The 17,382-nt window shown below is 44.5% G+C and overlaps 1 long non-coding RNA gene across 2 annotated transcripts in view; it reads left to right on the plus strand.

The window, feature by feature from the left end:
• Positions 1-10,558, plus strand: part of LOC123801171 (uncharacterized) — a 140,860-nt gene extending 130,302 nt beyond the window's left edge. For both annotated transcript variants that reach the window (XR_015725922.1, XR_006782132.2), the window contains one exon: positions 8,470-10,558. This is a non-coding gene — a long non-coding RNA (uncharacterized LOC123801171). The remainder of the gene's footprint in view (positions 1-8,469) is intronic.
• The last annotated feature ends 6,824 nt before the right edge of the window (positions 10,559-17,382 follow it).

Here is a 17,382-nt window from a genome sequence, read left to right on the forward strand (position 1 = left end):
GTCTGCCTTTTGCTTAGGTCATGATCCCAGGGTCCTGGGATCAAGCCCCGCATCGGGCTCTCTGCTCAGCTCTCCCTGTTGTGCTCTCTCTTTCTCTGTCAAATAAATAAATAAAATTAAAAAAAAAAAAAAGCTACTAGAGAGCGGGGACCATGTGTTACTCAGCTTTATATTTCCCAAAGCACCTGGCAAGGCAGCTTGAATTCTAGTAGGTGTTCATAACATGCCTGTTACATGATTTTATCAAATGGAACTAATAATGACTTGACCTTTCTCAAGGTAGGGATGATGATTCAATGGAGTATTATGTAGGAGAGCACTGACAAAATTAAATGGGTCCATCCTCAATGATGATATTAAAAAAAAAGCTTAGGTGATTCACATCTTCCTAAGTCCCTCTGAAAACTTCATTCTTCCAACAAACTATGCCACGAAAGCACATTTTCACATGACTGATGTCCGGGAGAGAGTGAACTGTTGCAAATCTCAAAAGTAACAGTGTAGTTTCTAGAGAGAGAGTCCAAAGAAGGTGGAGATAGGATGCAGCGTGTAGAGCTATGGCGGCCAGCAGGGTGGCAGATCTTGAGGAGGCCCAGGGCTCCCGAGAGGCAGCCAACAAACATTTTATGAGCATCCTGGAGGGGCTTCGTGTTCCATACCGTTGCTCAAGGACCTTTCTTTCTTGGTAAATCCACAAGGCCAAGTGGCCTGTTGCCAGAGTCCAACTCTTCTTTCTCTCCCGTCAGTTTGTCCCTTCCTCTGCTAGCTGCAGGACTTGGAAGAGGGGATGTGACATGGGATGGCTCTCATCCTGGTCCCCTCCAAGCACTGTTTCACCACAAACATGGAACTCTCTGCTGCTCCTCTTAAAGGGATGAAAACGTCTCTGCTTAGAATTCAGTGACTCATCCCACTTGGACACAACCGCATTCTTTCTAGGGCGGAAACCCTGAATTCAAGTGTAGCTGGCCAAGTCGGGGAAAGAGCTCTAAGCTGTTTCTGGGAAAGAACTTTCAGTCTTCCTGCTGCTGATGAGAAATAATTTTTGCTCTTGGTAAAGGGTGAGCATCCTAAGTGTGCTAGCGAGTAATAATCTTGCACTCAGCCAAGGAATGCTTGGGTGGGGTTTGGATTATCATTAAGCTGTTCTTTTTTATTGTTTTTTTTTAATTAAATTTAAGCATCTATGTGCCTGAGTTCTTCTGATATATTAATTCCAGAGAAGCATCAACAGAGGAAAAAATAGACACTGGAGTGAAAGTGTAGGGGTGGGTTCCTGGATACTTGGAACAGCAAAGTGTCTTTTTGCTAAATCCTTTTGTAGCTAAAGCCAGACTTTTCTGTGTTCTATGTAACTGGGGATCGCCACCAAATGTGATTGTTCATTATATGCCAGGATCTAAGCTAAGCACGTGCCCCACAAGGTTTCATTTAATCCTCCCATCAACCTTGTATGACGGACACACTTTTACTACCAAACCGAATCTGCATTTGCCCGAGAGACCAGTGGGTGTTTTTTCAGCACCCTGGGAGAAAGAACTCTCTAGAGACTGTCATGAGGTTGTGACAGTTGTTACAGACGTAACCTTAAGGTTACATATGGAAAGAAATGCAGTGTTTCATAGAATCCCAGTCAGGGAAGGAATATCGAGGGAACTGGATGGATGCTACACTCCTCTGGGCAGGTAATAATCTCTTCCAGCTTTTATAAATCACGAAAGTGTGTTTCAAATCTGTCTGGTCTGCCTATTTCTATAGGCAGGCGAATCCGTTAGGCTAACTTAGCACTGTGCTCTCATCCAGGATAAAGGGAGCCCAGAAGGAATGTCATCAACCTCATTATCTAACCTCAAGCCTTGTGCCGTGGGGCTGGTGGCTCCCAGACACCTGTGTCAGGTCCCAGGGGGCTCTGTTTGGGTAAGCCAACCAAGGCATTCTTTTGTGTACATCTTGCCAAGATCCCTTAAGAGCATCTATACAGCTTGGCAATTTTCAGGACAAATCCTTTTCAAGTGTAAAACAAACAGGGATCTTAAAATCTTTCCTTCTGTTTCAGATAGGATTCCAGCTGTCTGCTGCTCCCTTCCCTCCAACAAAAACAAAATGAGTGACTTATCTCCATTTACAGTCCACAGAGTTTCATCTGGGTGCTGGCTTACAGGATGTGCCCTTTTGCTGTATTTCCTCTACTGGTGAGATTTTCATCTTCTGCACAACCTCCGTGTCCCCCACTGCTTCTTCATGCTCATTGCAGCTCTGTTGTTTAAGCCATTAGTCGTTTTCCTGTTGCTGCCGCTTACTCATTTTTGGTTCATTTTTGCAGTCTCACCCTTCTCCTACCAATCCACCGTGCTGTCACGGTTACCTTCACAAGCCCTACCATGAGTTTTATCTGCCTTGAACCTGCTTGAAACTGGTGATAGGTCCCTCCTGTTCCCTAAAGCCTGTGGGGTAAAAGTACCAGCCCCTGGTACTGGGGTTTGAGGCAGAGCTTAATTACTTACCCTTCTTTCTTCTAATTCTGAATCAGTTGTGGGGTAGACACAAGCCAGATGGGGATGAAAATGTAGCCTCCGATTTATTGCCAGCCGTACTGCACTGGGGCTTCAGCCAGAGGCAGACTGAAATGTGACTTCCTGTAATCCTTTCCTCGAATTTACCCATAAAGTTCAGGAAGAACGGCTGGAGAACTGTAGCCCATTTTCTTTTACTGCAGGTTTGGGGGCCTGGGGGTTGCCTTAGGGGTTGAGCAATCAATCACCAGCCTGTTTGCAGGGCTTGGGGAATCTGGGGCAATGACACTGCCTTGAAATCTCAGAGGGAGGCCAGCGTATTCGGTTTCTGGGAGTTCAGTGGGCTGGGGACTAAGTCCAGCAGTCCTACTACGGCATGGTTCTGGAGTCCTACCTGCTTTCGGGATTTGTCTCTCAGCAGTAAGTCTTCACCCGTGTGCTTCTTGGTCCTTGTCCTTGGAACCGTAGGCTGGAATAATGCTGTGGGGTTCATCCTCATGGACGTCTTCTTAAAATGGGGGAAATGTTAACTGTTTGGGGGGCAGGGAGTATATATGCAGAAGTGTTTGCTAAAGACCTGGGAACTAGGGTCTCCCCTGTGCTTTAACTCTTCCTGCATCCTGATGTGACCTCCTTTGGCAATAGAAAAATCAGTTTTTGTACCTTCATAAGGATTGCGGGAGAAGAAGTAATCTCTTTGGTGAGGCTCTGTGGAACTTTCCCTTTCTGCCATCAGAGAGCTAGCTTGTTTCGAGACTTTTGGGAACTGTCCCAAAGTCTGTGAAACTGGGGGTCAACTCACTTCAACTTTGTCACAGTTGATTCCCCAGACACAAAGAGATGAACTGCATTGAGTCCCAAAACACAAATAGGAAAAATCTGCCCAGCTGCTTTGCTTCCACTTACCAAGCCCTGTTGTCCTCCCAGAACCCAAAAGGCCACCTTCCCTGCCTGGCATCCCACCTGTTCTCAACCAAATCCTCATTGTGATGCCTGTTAATTCCCAACCCCACTTGCAGGTCCTGATCTCTGCATTAGGCAGGGTTTTTGTGGGTACAAGTGAGAGAATACCCAACTCAAAGTGGATTATGGCCAGAAGTATGGAACTCCAAGAGGTGCCTCTGGCTTCAGGCTTGGCTGTATCCAGGTGTTCCAGCTACGTTGTGATGATTTTCTCTTTCCATAGCCTGGTTCTTCCCTCTGGTAATTTTAGCTTCCTGCAGTCTGTATTTTTATAATTGCTTCTAGTATCAAAGAAAGAAAGAAAGAACCCCATCTTCCCCCAGAGATCCTATCTCATATATGACAGAGAGGGTCTGATTAGCACACCTTGGGGAAAGCCTCTCCCTTGAGCAGTTGCAGTGCCCAGGGGGAGGGTTGCTCCGAGTAACCAGGTCTGGGTCAGATGTTATGTGCCTACCACTGGGGCACAGAGGAGTGGGGATGGGGAAGACACCTGTATCTTGACCGTCCTGGAAGGAGGCTGGGGTTTCCTGAAGGAAGAGAGCACAACAGGGAGGGAACCTGCCCACTCCCTGGACCTTACCCCATTGTACCGCAATCCTGTGTTTCTATGTCTCATTCGGTCTCCCCATTAGACTCAGGGATACGCAGGCCAAAGAAGAGTGCACCTTGTCACTCTCACAATTTCAGAAGGAGACTAGAATTCACTCACTTGAAAAGGGAGAAAAAGAGAGTCCCCAGGCACTGCAGGCCTGTGGCCATGTGGCATTTGCTTCCACCGCCGCTGCCAGCTGGGTCAGTGCCCCTCAGACACCCTGAGAAAGGACACTGGCACCGCCCCTGTTGAAGCCAGAGGCTCAGCGTGGCTATTGCCTGGGAGGTCTGCAGAGACGTGGCCCTGGCCAAGCCACGTGCCCAGGCTTTTTGTGCCCTGCATGCTGCCAAATTTTCCCAGGCCACGGGAGTTTCCGAATATAGGATGGAGCATTTTCCGTGACTCGGCAGTACACCCAGTTTTGGGGGCCGTATGCCCAAATGGCCTGCGTTCCAGGTTCTTTTTTTTATAATGCCCCTTTAAAAATAAATTTATTTTGAATGAATTTTAATTCTACAGAAAAGTTGCAAAGGCAGTACAGTTTCCTTATGTCCCTCTCTTCCTCTTGTGAGCACCTTAGAGCCATGCTGAATTTGTCAGAACTAGGAACTTAATATTACTATTAACTAAACTACAGACTTTATTCAGATTGTAGCAGTTTTCTCACTATCTTCCCCCCCCCCCCTTCTAGGAGTTCATATTGCCTTTAACCAACTTGTTTTGATTTACTCACAGAACTAATCCTTTTATGTCAAGATGTTGGTGTGGTAGATTAATTGCCTTAATGGCCTTCATTTACCACCCCTCCCTGTTCCCATGCTCCCTGCAATGTAGAATTTTAGCACCTCCTGTCAAAGGCGGTCTACTTCCCCACTCTTGAAACTGGGCTGCCCTGTGAATCGCTTGGTCTCATAAAAGGCAGCAGATGTGAAGATGAGCCCATTCTGAGCCTCGGCCACCGGAGGCTTTGGGTGCTGCTTGCTCTCTTGGAGCCCAGCCTCCTTTAAGAATAAGGCTGGGCCAGCCTGCTGGGTTGAGAAACTGCAAGAATCAGAGGGGAGATAGCCCAACTGAGTATTGAGGCCACATTAGACAATCCGGCCCCAGCTGGCTGCAGATCCATGAGTCCAGCCAAGATCGTCTAAGCCCGTCCCAGAGCAGCAGGACTACCCAGATGGCCTATAGATTTGTGAGCAAAATAAATATTTATTATTGTGAGCCACTGAGGTTTTGTGGTTGTGTATGCAACAGTATGGTGGCAATAGGTCACTGATACAGCAGGATCAGGATAGATCCTGATATTGGCCATCTGGTGACCCAGGTTTCACCGTCACTCACGAGTTCAGTTAAATTTCTTTACTCTTGCAGATTGTGGGTCTTCTTGGGACTTGTCTTAGACTTTTGTAACTGGGTTTAGTGAGTACGTGTGATAGGATCTACCTCTCTTGAGCTGAGTGGCTTTGAATAGAAAACTCATACCTGGAAAATATTTCTCCTGTGACACTGAGCAATTCCGGGCACTTTTCCGGCCTGTGCTGTCATTGGCTTGTGCATACTCACTGAAGTTGTGGTCACTACCACATGTCTCCAGATTTCGTTCTTGCTAATTCCCAGGACAAGGAATCTATGCATGCTTGCTCTAGGATTTTGCTGCTTTGGGTATTTCCCGAATAAGCTGTCGGGGTTGGCAGGCCTTTCTGCTGACTGCAGTGGGTATAAGTCTGGAATTTAAATTTGATGTGTTCAGCCATCCTAGATTAATACAAAAAAAATTTTTTTTCCTTCTGCCAGGGTAGACAATGGTCTTTCCCCCCCTTCTCTCTCTCTCTCTCTCTTTTTTTTTTAGCTCTCTCAAATCTGTGGGATGTGTTTTGGGGCAAAACCAGTTGCAAAGGGACATTATATCATCTAGCATAATGCCCATTAAACAGCTTTCCTTTCTCAGTCGTGGAGCCACATTCTGGTTCCCCTGGAGAAGGTTTTGGCCTCCCTCATAGAAGATCTCAGGCCTTTCCTCTGCCCTTTCCACTTTCTTGGATTCCTCCTACTTCCTACTGGGACGGTGGCAGTTTTCCCAGGATCACGAAGAGGCAGAGGCAGTCCCAAGCTTTTTGCTCTGCTCGCTGCAGGGAGTATCTTACCCCCGACTCCCTTACAGGAGGAGTTCAATATTTAGTGGACAGGAAAGTGCTCAAGGAAGCCACCGTATGTTTCTGAGCTCCCATCAGCAGCAATGGCCTGGTTGTGTCAGATGGGGACGAGAGTCTAGAGATCTGACTCCCTCCTATAGGCTCGCAGACGCTCCTGTTCTCCTGTTTGCAATTCCCTGCTTAACTTTTCCAGGCAGCTGTGCCTCAGTGCCTGCTCAAGACTTTCTGGGTTTTGTTGAATGAAATGACTTACTTCCTGTTAGTTTCCTCCCCTCGCCACCCACAGAGGCCCTTGCTGTTCAGCTTTCTCGGTTCCTTCACACTCTTCCCTCTTCCAGAAATGCGTTGACACGTCTTTTCCATTCACTGCTGTATCCTCTTACTTTCTCTCGGTCCCTGTGAGTGTCTATCTTGGTTTTATTCCTCCACTCTTATTTCAGTGGGGCTTTGCAAGAGAACAGCCTCCATGTCCCATCCTCCATGTTTAGCCTGAAGTTGTCAGACATTCCAGGTTTTTAGGAATATATATAAATTTGTCCTGCTATAGTTCAGTAATTGTCTTCTTCAGGCATTTTGTCTTGCTTTAAAAATAATCACATAATAAATTATTTTAATAGAAAAGGGGGTTAGAAGTACAGAGTTTAGAATTTTATTTTATTTTATTTATCTTTTGTTGTTTTTTAAGATTTTATTTAATTATGTGAGAGAGAGAGAGAGAGACAGAACATGAGCAGAGGTGAGGGCAGAGGGAGAGGGGCAAGCAGACTCCCACTGAGCAGGGATCCTGACCCGGGGCTCGACCCCAGGACCCTAAGATCATGACCCGAGCTGAAGCCAGATGCTTAACCCACTGAACTACCCAGGCCCCCCAGAGTTTAGAATTTTAAAGCAAAATGATTTTTTACCTATAGGGGTTTCAGTAACTCTTTTAATAGCAACAACACTTAAACATCACTGGGCACATCTAACAATTGATTATATCCAGCTTTGTTCAAGAGAATGGATTTTCTTTTCTTATTGCTGTCAGCACTCTCATTGACAAAGGCTTCATATTCATTCGTCATCTTAATCACACATTTTACTCATAAACAAAGGAGGAAGTCTCACAAAGGAAGCAGCCTTGGTACAACTTCTCTTCTGTGAAGCCACGTTGGCCGTGAGAGGGCCAATGGAATGCAAAGGCTGTTCCGTAACACAGCAGGGCTGCAACGTGATAGTCAAATCACACTAAGTTTCACACATGCAAATACTATCTTGTAAAATATAAACGGGATCGTACCACACCCACTATTTTGCAATTTGCTTATTTGTCTTTATGTATCGTGAGCCTCTCCCACATCAGTACATAAAGAACTAACTCGCTCTTTTCTTTTTCCTGAAACAACTTCTCAGACGATTTCCAATTCAAAGCAATGTTGTAACAATTGCTTTCATATGATTTTTTTGCTCATTTGTCTATGGATTTCTGTAAGATTTTTTTTTTTTTTTCTGGAAGCAGAATTCTGAGTCAAGGGGGCTGCACCTGTTATATTTTGGTAGATAAGGCCAGACTGCCTTTCAAAAAACTATCAATTCTTGCTTCCCGGGAAATGGTCAGAATGCTCATTTTTTCATCCCTCTCCAAAACTGTGTCTATTTTCTCCTCTTACTTTTTGCCTTTCTGATAAGTGAGACAGCATTGTCTTAGCTGACACTCTTGATTCCCAGTGTGGTCGTGATACTCTCTGCACCACGAGCAGTCTCCATACACAGGTACTTTTCCATTTCTTTTTTTTTTTTTTTTTTTAATGATTTTTTATTATGTTATGTTAGTCACCATACAGTACATCCCGGTTTACTTTTCCATTTCTGATAAATGGTGGGAAAGAGAAGTCAGCCCTGATGTCTTCTACAAGTCCAGCTCCCCCTCATGAAAGGACAGTGGTTCTCGAGAACACGAATGACCCCAATAGCTTATGTTGTTTAGCTCCCGATTCTGTACCTCTGGCAACATCTTAGAAATCTGCCCGGCCAAGGCTCTAGGCGCCCTTGTGTGTTCTGAGAAGAGTTTGCACTCTCGGTAAGAACTAACTCTAGCTAGCCAGAGAATAACTTCTTTAACTGCTTTCCTGGGTGCTTTAGTCCAACTGTTGGAGCTTCTTTCTGTATCAGTTCCTTATAGTAGCCGTTAGACATAAACCCCAGAGACAACCTTGATCAACAGGGGATGGGTGCTGCCACATAACTTTGTCTCTCTCTCTTCCCCTAGATGGCTAGTTCTGAGACGGATTTCCTAAGACCGCTGAGAAGGGTCTGCAGGAGTGAACTGCCCACCGAGGTGGCCAGTGTGTCTGTGGTAGGCTGAATAATGACACCCCAAAGACGGTTACATTCTCACTCTGGAATCTGTAAGTATGTTATCTTATATGGCAGAAGGGACTTTTCAGATGTGGTGAAGGATTTTGAGATAGGTAAATTATACTGGGTTATCTGGTTGGGCCAAATGTAATCACAAGGGTCTCATAAGAGAAAGGTGTAGAGTTAGAGATAGTACAAGGTATGATGTTGGAAGCAAGAGGTTGGAGTGATGTGACAAAGGGGTCACAGGCCCAGGAATTCTGGTATTCTCTAGAATCTGAAAAAAACCAAGGGGATTGATTTTATTTTCAGACTCTTCAAAAGAAACCAGCTCTGCCAGCATCTTGATTTCACCCTGTAAGACCCATTTCAAACTTCTGATGTCAGAACTTCAGGATCATACATTTGTACTGTTGTAAGACACAGCAGTAATAGGAAACTAATACAGCATCCCTGTTTCACCCCCTCATGCCTCACTCCTGTTCCTGGGGATCACAATCCCAAATCAAGTGCTCATGCAGAAGCTTTTGTCTCAGAGTCTGCTTTTAAGGGAACCCTGCCTAAGACAGGGAATAATTAGATTTCCTTTGACCGTTTCTATGGTGGGTTTTTCCCAAGGACCACATCTAGCATATATGCAGTTGGTTCATCTTAGATTCTAGCCAGGACCATCACGGGCAGGGAGTGGAGTCCTCCACTAAAAATGCTCAAGTGTTCCCAGTGACCAGGGAGAGAGGGAAAAGCTGCAAGCGGCCAGCCAGACTACACCGCCATGGCAGCGGATTGAAGGCGAGGTCCCTAGTCAGGGGACATCAGTGTGTATGTGTGGGAGCACATCATTAGAGTCTAACTAGGAAAAGAGCCTCCTTCCAGTGTTTACAGTGGTGGGAATTTACTGCAGCGAATTGTTTATACTGGTGACAGAGGAGCTGAGAACCAGATGGAGACTGGAGAGGTAATCCAGAGACTGGAAGAGCAGGAAGCCACTCCATCCTTAGGTCGGAGGACCAAGTGAGAGGTGGTGTTCCTGGAGCCCATGCGCTGGGCCTGCTGGAAGGGCTCTGGACCCTGAATGGGGCTCTTCAGGAGGAGGGGAGCTTCCAAGGCAGCACAGCCACAGCTGGAGGGGCCACCAGAGGTGAAGCGAGATGGAAAGAAGTACTCTGGCTTCTCCCTTCCTTCCCACTTTCTCTTCCCCATTCAGTGCCTCCAACTAGCCAAACCCCAAGAAACCAGCCCTGTGGAAATGCAGAGCAGGTGGAGTAAAGCCTGCATCTCAGAGCAAACAGATGTGGGACAGGCATCAGCCCTGCTGCCAAGGAGTCTGTGAAGAAACACCCACGGGAGAAAGAATCCGTTTTAAACACCTGCCAATCTCTGTGGAAACCAATCCCAGATTAGTGCCAGTTGAGCAATATTTTATCCTGCCTTTAACTCCTCTTGCTTTCCATGCTCCAAGTCCTCAGGGGTCAGAAGCTACAGCCAGTATGGAGGGCTTGTTCCAGATGCTCACGGAATAAAAAAGGGGGAATCTTCTTCTTCTTCCTCACTGCTGGCTTCCCACTCACCATGGGCTTGAGCTAGGGAAGGTGGACGCTTTAACCCTGGATGAAATCTGGGTTTTTGGTTATTACATTCAAACACACATTAATTACTAAAACAAGTCTACTTTAGATGTTATCTGAGAACAGTCAGGTAACCTATGGGGCCTGCCCTAGAGCTCACCTAAAGGAGTAAGACTAAGCCTCTCGCCATGCTGAATGGTCACGCCAAGAAAGTTGTGAGAGAAGAACATAACTTTATTGAATTCTTTGATCCCATTGTGCATGGAAAGCTTTGTCAGTGGTCCCATTGAAGTTCTTCTCACTTGACTAGAGATGACAAGAAAGAGTCCACACTGCCCCCCCCTTTATACTCACCATTGGGTTAGGGGCCAATGGTCACATAACTGGTTTTTCTCCACTACCCCATGATAGGAAGTGAAATGTGAGAATGGTTGGTGTCTATGATTTTGGGGCTTCAGCCACAGCTCAGACTGAAACATTTAACGTTCTTTAGTATCCATGTGGAATGGTTATGTTTTTATCATCAGGAGAAAAAAAGGAGTGTATGAGCCATGTTTAGTTATGAAGATAGAAAGAAATCTCTACTTGTGCACACACATCTTTTGTGATGGTTGAAATTCATATCCCTTACACGGGGACACTTGTCTGGAATTCTGAAGAGTCCTTGTTTGAGGCACATCTGTTCCACAAACTAATATAATCCTGGATGAGAATTGAAACAAATCAGCCTGAAATCAGAGTTGTATCCCTGGGAGAAAAATGGCATGTGGCAAAGAGGTAAATTCTCAGAAATTCCTGCTGATTTTGGAACAGAGGCTGCCATAAGCCCATGACTGAGTGTGTATCATAGAAAGGGCTGGGCCTGGAAAGACCCCAACTCCAGACACCAAGGTGCCAAAAGTTTTGACTCTCTTCTTGAGGAGGGAATGCTGTACCATCTTTGATGAGAAGTATGGAGGCCTTGGGGATATTAGGAGGGTCTTCATTTTGAGAGGAGAGACTGCCTCCATAATTAGTCAAGGGAAGAGATTTTAAGGCTAGGAATTGGGAGATCTCATTGGTGGAAGTGAGAGAAGTTCCAGAAAGTGTGGCCAAAACTACCTCTCAAATGAGGTGATCACATCTCACAAATGCAGTGACTCTGGGGAGGGGAGGGAATGCAGGAGATTGCATTGCTTATTTTACCCAGACCTGTTCTCTGTGCTTCGATAAGGACAGCCGCTTGCCCTTATTGAGCAAGGACTCCTCGAAACTTGCCCAGCTGTAAAGGGAAGCCATGCCCACATCTGAGGCTGAGCAGTCTGGGTTGGGTGGAGTGGATGAGGGCAGTGATGCTGGGAGAAGAGTGTCCTGAGAAAACAAATAGCTATTCTCCAATGGAAACACATGAGCCCTTCACCAGGATTTAGGTCCAGCCTACGTGCTCTTGGGTAGCCCAGCACATACTCTGAAGAAGGGGATTCCAGATGTTAACGTTGTTGCCACCTCCTGGGAAAGGCGGGTTGTGTGGGGTGCCCTAAGATGTCACCATAAGTCATTTAGAGGAATGCAAAACTTTGCTAATGGAGACATGAAGCAGGGTGAGACACACACATGCACACACATACACACACACGCACACACATACTTAACGGGGAAGAAAACAGATAAAGAGCCTTAGCAGACTAGTTCAGGGAGGTCAGCATTGGGAGGTTGTGCCAGAGGCACGGATTGGGACCCTTGAGGCAGTCAGTGGGCCATGCAATGAGAGGAACAGGCTTGGAGGGACCACAGAAGGAGAGCAGAGGAGCGCTGAGACTCTGGGGGCTTCTGCCATGCAAACACTACTGAGGTCATGGTGGCCCTGGCCACACTCGTCCATCGCCATCCAGGAGCCACAGCAGCTGGTTTTCTAGTGGATATCTAGTGGGGACTTCCATCAAGAGCTGGTGTGATGGGTAACAGTGATGCTTGTTTAACTCTGTCTGAACCCCTGAGTATGGATCTCCCCCCTTACAGGGACCCAGAAATTTCAATGTCACTCCCAGCCCTATCCACAGAATACAAAAGCAAAAATATAGGTCTTTGACACCCTGGACAATGTAGGACATGGAAAATAAAACCTTCACACCTTTACTTGGGGGAACTGAGGAGAAACAAGCTAAGATTGATTCCCGGAGATGGGGCATGTAGAAACATGGCCATGTGTACCATCCCTGTTATATGACCCACAAAACCACATTGTCTGTAGTCTACTCCCTATCCTATAACTCACATTGCTCTTTTAATGAAACTCAATTAATATTCTACTTAAACTTCGATTTCTAAGAAGGACCCAAAATGTGGGTGTTACCAAGATTTCTATCATTTGCATTTCTCTTTGACTCCACAGTACACATTATCTCCATAAAATCTTAGTATCAGCAAATGTTATCTAGGGGTTTATAGGTCTTGCTAAAACTATAAACTTTCCACTGCCACACCCTGGCTTGAAGTATGGTTGGTAAACAGTCTCTATAAGATAAGATAAACTGCTTCTTGACAGTTTGTCCTAATTTGAATGATCCAGAATATAGGCAGAAAAAGCCAAAGGTTATTTTGTACTTATTAGCAATTTATGAATATGTAAAATACTACTACACTGGACATAGATTTACTGTTTTAAACGTGCTTTCATGTACAAATCTAGAAATACATTTGGTCCACCTCTGGAAAATTTACACGAAGACTCTAGAGCAGAAGCCTCTGCAGTTTGGTTGCATTTAAGTCCTGTCTTGAGAGAAAAGGCAGGCCTCTAGCGGGATCCCATATAGAAAGGTAATTGGGGATCTCTTCTGAGTGATTCCACAGAGGGCTCACTTCCTCTGTGCATATTCGAATATTTTATGGTAGCCTCTTAGGCTGGTAGTGAACACATTAGGAAAATGCTGTGCTTGGAAAATTCACTTTATCTACTTGTTTGGTTGTTTAAGTAGATAAAGCAATTAGGCTGCCATTAGAGGTAACTGGCTTTCTAATTTCAATTTGTCAAAATTAGTCTCTTTTGGGTTATCCAAATATACACACAAATACAAATCTGAAAATATTTTTGACAAATTTAAAAAGTAAACATTTTGAAACTATTTTTAAAGTCCCCCAAGAATGATAATTTTTGAACCCCCCAGATTCATTTAGCCTTATAAGCACTTGGAAAAAATACCCCACATTTCCCTTTGGGAATTTCCATAAAAGACACTACAATTCTCATATTGCATCTTGCCTGTAGTTTTAGACATGGTATGGTGGTTTGGTGAAGTATGAAAAGAACTAATGTTTTTAAATTTTTCATGGAAGTTTTTTTTTTCAAGAGGGGAGGGGATTTTTTGTTTTTAAGACTGCTTTCAGATTTCCTTCCAATGTAGCTCCAAGATTATTGAGAGAAATGAACATGACTGGAAAATCAGAAAATGAACCACTTTTTAACTTAGGGATAGACTGCTCTGTTCATGGAGGTCACCACCTCTCTCTCCATGTTAGGGCCCGTTGGTTGCTCGCAACAGAGACCAGCTCTTTCTTACTTAAGCACTGAAGGACTTTGTAGGAGTGATTCTGGATAGCTTGCAGATGCTAAGGAATTGCTGAGTCACCAAGCCTGTGGAAGGATGGGAGCTGGACTGGCTCCAGGGAACTGTTGGCTATTCACCGCAGTGTCTTCTCTGGACAGTGCCCTTGGAAAAACTCAACCCCAATGGCTTCTATCTGCTTTTCATGCTGTTATAGATAGATACAGCCTCCCAGGAAGGCAAGTCCAGTTGGTCTGGCCTGGGTCATATGCTGTGCCTTCAATACCCTTGAGACAGTCCCAAGGGACCAGAAGAACTGGAAGGAGTAAGGCCCTTCATGGGAAAAGCCGAGGCTGTTGCCAAGAAGGGGGAAGGGAGACCAGGCCAGCATCCCCTGTTCTGTGCCAAAGCAGAACCGTCAAATGGCATTTCATTTCCTGCTGTCCCTTGAGCCTTATCATCTTGCACAAAGTCAGCGTGAATGCAGGTAGAAAGACAATATCCTGATTAAAAATCTGCATCTTAGACATGCTTTTAATGTTTTTCTCCTGATGTTTTTGTGTGGATTCTTGGTGGAAAATTCTGGTAAGGAGGGCATTGAGCTGAAGGAAGGGCATAGATTAGGGAAGCTGTGTGGTCAAAGCATGCTGGCTGTGATAACACCTCTTTCTTCTTTCTTAGACATGCATTCCTCATTGTCAGGGGGATTTTAAAAAATAAGCACAGTATACTTTCTGTTTAACTTACACCCATAAGTATAATAATAACATGCTCTATAATTCATGCAGATTATTCACAAGTCTTAATAAGAGTAACTGGAAACCAATGCAATCAACATTCTATATATACTTACTTTGACACTGGGAATTAACGTGTATTTAAATGTAATGACATAAACTGCTCCTATCTGATTATAGTAACATAATGAGACGGTTTCTATATCAGACATGCATTTAATTAAAAGAATGAGTCAATGATGGGCATATAGAAAATGATTTAGATAATTAATGATGAACATTGACTTTATAAACAGCTTTATTTTTATATATTCCCGTCCTTTCTCCACTCTATCCAGAGTTCTGAGGTTCTTGCCTTATATGAAGAAGAATCTCAAACAATATTTGTATTTCTTTTAGGAAATCATAGGCAGAGATAGGTTTACTTTGAAGCCAATGAAGCTTTAGTTTTGGTAACCCTCATTTGTATGCCCCTTCCAAGCCCCTGTAGCTAAATTTGTATTTTTGTGGAATTTTTTTCTTAAATAGTAATCCTCCTAATATTACTGTAGGCCCCAGAAAACCTGGCTCTGCCCTGTTGCTAGATTCTGTGTATGAAACCAGCCCAGCATCAGCTGTCCCCTCAGCTACGTCCTGATTCTGTTGCAGGCTACATCAACCCAGATCTGGAACATTGTACCTTCAATGGTTTTGTCGAGAAATTCAGCAAACATCAAGGATTTCTGTATGTGTGATTTTTTGTTTTTGTTTTTGTTTTTGTTTTTTGGTAGTGTTTACTGAAGACATTGCATGGGGAGACCTGGCAGGAGGGTGTGGGGAGGAGGGGGGTTGGCAGAACTGAGTAGGAGTGGGAATCCTACATTATGTAACAAAGCATTTAGAAAAAGTATCACATGAGATAATTTATGTTCTTTGGACTTCTTTCTTGGCCTTGCCTCCACCAAGTGTCTGTGGCTCTTATTTTCTTTTCCTTACTTCCCCTTCTCTGGATGCTCTTTGTTCTTTGGATTTCCCCAGAGGTCTTGCAGCTCCTTTGCCCTCTGTTGCCCTTGCCATGCGGCTCTCTTCCTCTTCTGCCCCCTGACTGGCTTCTCATCTACCACGGGACCTAGGAGCTTCGGACCACATTTCACTGGCCTCTGCTCTTTAATGAGAGCCTTTTCCTTTGGTATCTCGAATCTCACTACAGTGGCTCTTTGCAGCATTTTGTTCTGCAAAAGTGCTTACACCAAGCAGAATCTTGGTAACTGAAAAATCCTCTACCTACCTCCATTTCTTTACACGTGCATTTTCCATTTGAACCCTACTTGACTGGAAAACTCTGGGGATTGCACGACTTGCTGCCAGACAGGTGACTTGTCTCCTCATCTCATGGCTCGGTAGTAGTAGCACAAACTAGAGGCATGAATGTTGACGATTTGTTAAATGAAATTAGCATTTTTATAAGAGGTGGCATATTGGTATCCACATTGTTAATTTGGCTTCATACAGAAGCTTCAAGAAGTACTCACTGACTGGGCCTTTTCCCCAGAGGGTTCACAGAATCTGTATAGACTGGAGGCACAGGGCGCCTGGGTGGCTCAGTCATTAAGTGTCTGCCTTCGGCTCAGGTCATGATCCCGGGGTCCTGGGATTGAGCCCCACATCGGGCTCCCTGCTCAGTGGGAAACCTACTTCTCCCTCTCCCACTCCCCCTGCTTGTGTTCCCTCTCTTGCTGTGTCTGTCTCTGTCAAATAAATAAAGTCTTAAAAAAAAAAAAAAAAGACTGGAGGTACAAAGAAAGGAAAACAAAACAAAACCAAAAACCCGAAAAACCCTGAAACCGAATGAATCTACCTATTGACAACTTCAGTGAGTAATCATAGGGTCATCATGAACTAAAAAACTCCTACTATTGACATATATACGCTTTCACGTAATTTCAGAAGCATGCTTTACAGGCTTTGGAACTTTCACAAGAAGACAAATTCTATAGGAAAACAATCCAACATTTAGAGGGCTTTTTGAAATTCTGTACATAAGAAAATAGAGGAACAGAATATGTGAAATGGTAAAGAATAGGCTTTATGGTAAAGAAAAGAGCTAACAAGTCCTTTTGTTCATTTCAAATATTTTGAATCCTGCTGAATATAATCGTACAGGGAAAAGCAATGTTCAAAATTAGCAACAGAAGAAACAAAGTATTTTTAGGCCCCCGAAATGGCTTTCTACTTTGTAGGGCTCCCGGCTCGTAATAAATTGGAACTTATATTTCCCTTTAGTTAATGCCAATTCTCTTCTTGAAGAGGAGCTGTACTTTCTGATTGTACCAATGTGTCCCCTCAGTTCCATCTGCCATTGCTGTCTCCTCCTTGGAGTTGCTTGGGGCCAACTCCGGTTCCGGGGAGGAAGATCGCCCTGGTCACGGAGGCAGCTTCTGGCTGATGCGCCATGGTGTTTTCCCGGTCTTGTCCTCCATCCAGTTTTGACACCTAGCCACTTGATTTGGGACGAAGGGAATGAAGGCTATGAAGGTGTTATTGTCATCCAGCTGGAAGACCTCACCCGGTCCGCTGACAGGACACAGTACTTGTAGTCACAATCTTACTATGAACCGTTGGCTCGAATAAGCTCATGAGACTAGTTAGATCGACTCCTAGAGCCCGCTCTCATTATATCAGAGGGACAACATTAACGCCAGAATTTTCCACTATAAGTCATGACTTGAGCACTTTTTTTCGATTCAGCAGAACTTGTAAGGCATGAGATTTGGTATAATAAAATAAAGATGAAAAGAAAACACACATTTTTCTTCCTATGACACTATTTATTTTAACTCCATCTTCCATTCCTCCTCAAGAAGTTTAGTCATCGGACTTCTTCTCGGCAGAGACACGAACTGAGAATCTGAACCTAAAATATTTTTAGGGACAGATTGACAGGAACTTGATATAGGATTAGGAGACATTGTTAGGTTGGGACAAAATGTTTTGAAAAGTACACATGTAGCCTAGGACTTCC

The sequence above is a fragment of the Ursus americanus genome, chromosome 10 (assembly GCF_024610735.1).
Source record: "Ursus americanus isolate L20-20 chromosome 10, mUrsAme1.1.p, whole genome shotgun sequence".
Taxonomy (NCBI): domain Eukaryota; kingdom Metazoa; phylum Chordata; class Mammalia; order Carnivora; family Ursidae; genus Ursus; species Ursus americanus.